Below are 5,910 nucleotides of genomic sequence, written 5' to 3'. Positions count from 1 at the left end.
ATTTCATACTAGAATGTTGTGTTCCCAGTTTGGCACAGCTTTGCCACAGGAAACACGAAACAGGTAGAAGACGTCCGTCTTCTGGTCGGCTCCTGATCTTTGTCAGAAGGAGGCTAGTTTTAGATTACGCAAAGGCTTCTATTATTTGGAAAAGAACAACCGGGATTCCTATACGTAATCAGTATGAATGTTAGAATTACCTAAGGGACCTTTAACAATGAACAATAAAAAAATTGCATTTGCAGTTGAAAACATTAATAAATGGTTGGGCTATGAGTTGTATAGAAAACAAGGAGCGGCCTTCTGTCTACGACCAGGATGCCGCAGTATTCTCTGCTATGGTAAAGACTGTTTGACGTTTATAAAAATAATATGACATGGAGGTAAAAAGGAAAGGAATAGAATAAGAAATCTGGTAAACACTAAATTTATTCAAATAATTGCCACAAGCAACTAGGGCTTATTTATAAACTGTATAACTAACATAAGCAGTTTTCTGACTGTTCTGGTCCGATAAGATTTCAGCCTGTCCTGTGATCGCTTCTTGGCTGGCGTCTTTATCACAAATTACACTCTTTACTTTTCTCCTTCCTTCGAGACAATTCTTGCACCATTCAACACCTTCATAACAATAACTTGCCGATTTACAGTATCGAACATAAATTACTTGAATTTTATTAATTAATAACGTCTGCAGGCTGGAAAGACCGCTCACTTTTATCGTTTAAAGACGACCTTCTTTATGCTTTCACATTACAAGAAGAAGTACTGCAAAATCTGAAGATCGACAAAGGTTTTCAGCGTCATATTTTTTATTTATATCGCAGCGGAACGCTCAGTTCAGCTTCTGTTAAAATGTTTCTTTGACTGCGCTAGCGTTCACGCTAGATGCGCATCTCAGTTACGTAAATTATATGAAGCAAATGTCTTTCAAACAGTAGGTCTCATCCCATAAGTGGATCATTTAATACACAGCTAGATGAATGCCTTCCCAAAGGTACTCACAGCTTTCAAACGACGGAAAGCCCAATAATATTACAATGTAGATGCGGTGTTACGCATTTTCTTTCCCAGTGGGAGGAATGTCATAGTGGCCCCTTATTAGTTAGAGGGCCTGCACAACCGACATGCGAGATGGGTTGACGACCCCCCCTTTCAGTGGTGCGGAGAGAAACATCGCCAGCGGACAGAAACAAGAACCGACTTTCCAAATGAAAATGGAACTACTTCGCCAGACAACATGTGACTCTGTCCCACCAATAGGAACTCATGGCTCGTGTAGCACTCTGCCGACCTGGCTTTATAAGCATGCCTAGACCGTCATGCAGGTGGCCAGATATGGGATCTGCATCTTTCCACCATCCTTCACATCTACAAATCCTCGATCCGACCCATCCTTTGTTATGCCAGCGTTATCTGGATTTCCGCCCCTCCCAGGTTGTGTAAAGCCCTCCAAATCCTTGAACGCCATGCACTCCGCCTCGCCTTCCGCTTCCGTCTTCCGTCCCCCACATGCATCCTCTATGATCTCATTCCCTTTCCCCACCAACTCCTTTTCCTTGAACACAATTGCACCCTGTATGTTATCTGCCGCCTCCATACCCCTCACCTCCTGGTGTCTCCCTTCTTCTCCAGCCCCATCCCATTACTGTGCCTTTACCATTGTGTCCCACCCTCCACCTTCTTCCCCAACGCAACTTCCAGCACTACCCTACCTGGATGATGAGCTTCGTCCTGACGTTTACCCTTCCTACCAACTCTAACCCCACCCACCTCCTGCCTCCTCCTCAGGGCCCCCTCTCCTCCCCCTTCCTTCTCCTAAGTGGCTTTCCTCCTTCTACACCCCCTTCCTCACCTGTGCTACCCTTCAGTGTCTCCCTCCTACTTTGTCTCCCTTCTTCATCTCGCACCCTGCCCGTCTCCTGCCTCTTGGTGTGCCCCCTGTCCCCCTTTTTCCTCTTCCTCCCGCCCTCCCACCCCTCTCCCCTATTTGTTTCCTCTTCTCCGACCTCCAGTCCTTCTGCAGGTCCCTACCAGCGGTTTTTGTTCTTTGTGTGTGTTCCGTCGATTCCAGTGGTTTTGTGTGTTAAGTGTCTCGCTCTGTGTGATTATTATGCTGTGGCCGACTCTTAACTTGTGTTTGACTCTATTGATTATAAGTGCGCCACGAATCTGTGTTATTTTAACTTTATGTCGATTTTTTAACTATCCCTCCTGTGCATGCTACCGCATTAGTGTTTATTTTAACTTCCATCATCTCAATTTGCTATATTTCTTCTGTATCCATTTTATCATACCCTTTTTGGTAAGTTTCCCCTCTCACATATGCTGTACAGTCGTTTGGCTTAAGAGTGGTGGACTGTGCAGCTGCTAGCTATCCTCTGCCCATGGGGAAGGGGAATAAAATTACCATAAAAAAGTCAGGCAGGCAGTGTATACCAATCACTAGGAACAGCTCTGGCCAGTACTTACGTCGGCCCTAGGATTGTATTCGCTTGCTGTAGCTTTGTAGTAGCACATGGTATTTTGTTTTTGGTAGAGTAGATGTTGGTCAGGAGTTTCTTCCATTGTCTTGTTTCCTTATCTGGTTTTCCACCAAAAGAGCTGTGGGTTTTTTTGATTCTTCTTGCCTTTAAAACTTGGTGTATGCCAACAGGCGTTTTTCTTTAATTATAGTAAAGTGTGTTCAAACTGACTGTTTGTTCTTTCCTGACGACCACAGGACACAACACCAATCATCGCCCTTACAAACGAAAACTTAGAAAAATAATCGACCATCAATTGCCAGATAAAGTAATCCATTCAACTGTATCGACTTATGCTTCCGAAAATTTTTAGCACCCAAGGCAAGTGGTCAGCAGAATCAGAAAGTGACACTATAATCAGTTCCGCTTACTGATTTGTATAACTGTAGCAGCCGGTCCTCGGTAGTACAGTATTTTTCAGTGTTTGATCTGAGCCAAGTGTATCATCAAGTACCGATTGCAGAAAAGTCCAACTCCTTGACTGTTTCCTGTAGGAACTGTAAATTGAGAACAACAGAGTCCCTTCTGCGTTCTCCACGGAGCCCATAAGCTTGTCCCAACTTTTAGATTCTATTTTGAGTGATTTAAAATTCAGGAGTGTGCAGTATTATTTAGATATTATTTACAGCAAAACGTTCGAAAACCACCTGGTCCATCTGGGGCAGATATTATGTTGCTTGTCTGCAGCAAGGTTAGACATTAAACCATTAAAAGTTAACCCGACGAGGAAAAAAAAATGGTTCAAATGGTTCTGAGCACTATGGGACTCAACTGCTGAGGTCATTAGTCCCCTAGAACTTAGAACTAGTTAAACCTACCTAACCTAAGGACATCACAAACATCCATGCCCGAGGCAGGATTCGAACCTGCGACCGTAGGGGTCTTGCGGTTCCAGACTGCAGCGCCTTTAACCGCACGGCCACTTCGGCCGGCGACGAGGAAAAATACCCCTTTCCTAGATCATTCAGTTTCGGCAGGTGGTGTCAATATAGACCAAGATCGTACAAAAGCCATCCATCGATTTCCATTGAAGAAGAATAGGAAAGAAATTGAGAGGTTTATCGGCATGGCCAAATTTTTCCGAAATTCGTAGAGAACTTTGCCGAGTGGGCAGCTCCCCTCAGCTGAGGAGAAAGGGAGAGATTGTTAAAGGGGATGAATCTCAGCAGGCATTGCTGAGTTTATTAGTTTGCAAATGAGAGGATGTAATAACGATAACTGTATATTCCAAACGACTACAAACAAGACTAATGCTCAAGATGGGAGTAGCCAGCTGTTCACAATGTGTAATGTAGTCAGACTTCACGAACATGTACAGAGTATCTCCTCCCTTGATCCATCAAAACTTCACAATTGTATGTTACCCAAAAGCCAGGGCGTAAGGTTGCGCTATATACCACATGCAGATTGAATATAAACTCACTTGAGGGTGATAAGCATATCATAGTGATTCTGCCCCCTAACTTAGATATTAGTTAAGTGTTCCAGGATAGGAAACATGCGGTTAATTTCCTTACTGGCGACCTTTGTCTCAGGTATCGTAAAAAAAACTGATCATGCTGATATGATTAAGTTTCTTTTCCTCTCCCTCATCATTTACCAGAAATTTTTTTAGATCCGCTATAAATTTAAGTTGATAGTATTTATGTGTTAATCTTTAAGTTTTTCTTATCTTTTATTTAGCTAAATTAGAAGCGGCAGGATCGAAGAAGATATCTGTCACTGCAGCCGGGACAATTCGTTCCTGGCCACCACAGGAGTTGGTCGCGTACTTTGCCGCCTTTGCTGCAGACTAATTTCTTTCACAGTTTCACTTATCCGGGCACCAGGACAAGCACTTAGTTTTCTTCCGTGTTCGCGCTTCGATCGGTCTCCAAGGCGAGCTCATCTCCATGCAGTGCAGCCGACTACGAATATCAGCCATCGTCAGCACACTGCCTTGCGCCGCACTAAGGTAATTGAAGGAGCTTCTGCCTTTGGAATTCAGTTGATTTTTCAGCAGCCCAGATTTCGAAGTGAGGTTTCTAAGAACCACTTTGTTTCTAGAACCACTTTGTATCTTTAGGTAAAATCATAGTACTGCACCCGAGTACCTACTTGTTTATCGATATTACATACATCAAAAAAGTTTTGCATCTCCCCGGTTCCCTGAACTCCTAAAAATAGACATTGACTGTGGATATTGTATCACAGATACAGCCCCTTTGACTGTTCAGAGATATCACTAAACCCACCCAGAGATGTAAACAACCATGCATTAGCAGCGCCTATTAGACAGAAGGGGCCCGACAACTCATCGGCTTCAGTCATTCCACCTGGGAAGAGATACACGGCTCGTGTTGTCTGTAATTCAACCATGCGTAGACGGTCAATACTGTGGTTCTATCACGTCCGCATTGTTACTTTGTGCCAGGAAGGGCTCTCAACTAGAGAAGTGTCTAGGCGTCTCGGAGTGAACCAAAGCGACGTTGTTCGGACATCGAGGAGATACAGAGAGAAAGGAACTGACGATGACTTGCCTCGCTGAGGCCGTTCAAGGGCTACTATTGCAGTGGATGACCGCTACCTACGGATTATGGCTCGGAGCAACCCTGACAGCAACGCCACCACGTTGAATAATGCTTTTCGTGCAGCCACAGGACGTCGTGTTACGACTCAAACTGTGCGCAAGAGCTGCATGATGCGCAACTTCACTCCCGATGTCCATGACGAGGTCTATCTTTGCAACCACAACACCGTGCAGCGCGGTACAGATGGGCCCAACAAGCTGCCGAATGGACCGCTCAGCTTTGGCATCACATTCTCTTCACCGATGAGTGTCCCATATGCCTTCAACCAGACAATCGTCAGAGACGTGTTTGGGGGCAATCAGGTCAGGCTGAACGGCTTAGACTCACTGTCTAGCGAGTGCAGCAAGGTGGAGGTTCTCTGCTGTTTTGGGGTGGCATTATGTGGAGCCGACGTGCACCGCTGGTGGTCATGAAAGGTGCCATAAGGGCTGTACGATACGTGAATGCCTTCTTCTGACCGATAGCACAACCATATCGGCAACATATTGGTGAGGCATTGGTCTTCATGGACGACATTTCGCGCTCCCATCGCGCACATCTTGTGAATGACTTTCCTCAGAATAACGACATCGCTCGACTAGAGCGGCCAGATGTTCTCCCGACATGAACCCTATCAACATGTCTGCGATAGATTGGAAAGGGCGGTTTATGGACGACGTGACCCATCAACCGTTCTGAAGGATCTATGCGAAATCGCCGTTGAGGAATGGGACAATCTGGACCAACAGTGCCTTGATATACTTGTGGATAATATGCCATGACGAAGACAGGCATGCAACAATGCATGAGAGCGTTCTGCTGGGTATTAGAGGTAC

Source organism: Schistocerca serialis, chromosome 2 (genome assembly GCF_023864345.2).
Source record: "Schistocerca serialis cubense isolate TAMUIC-IGC-003099 chromosome 2, iqSchSeri2.2, whole genome shotgun sequence".
Taxonomy (NCBI): Eukaryota; Metazoa; Arthropoda; class Insecta; order Orthoptera; family Acrididae; genus Schistocerca; species Schistocerca serialis.
Note: the sequence above shows the minus strand (reverse complement) of the source record.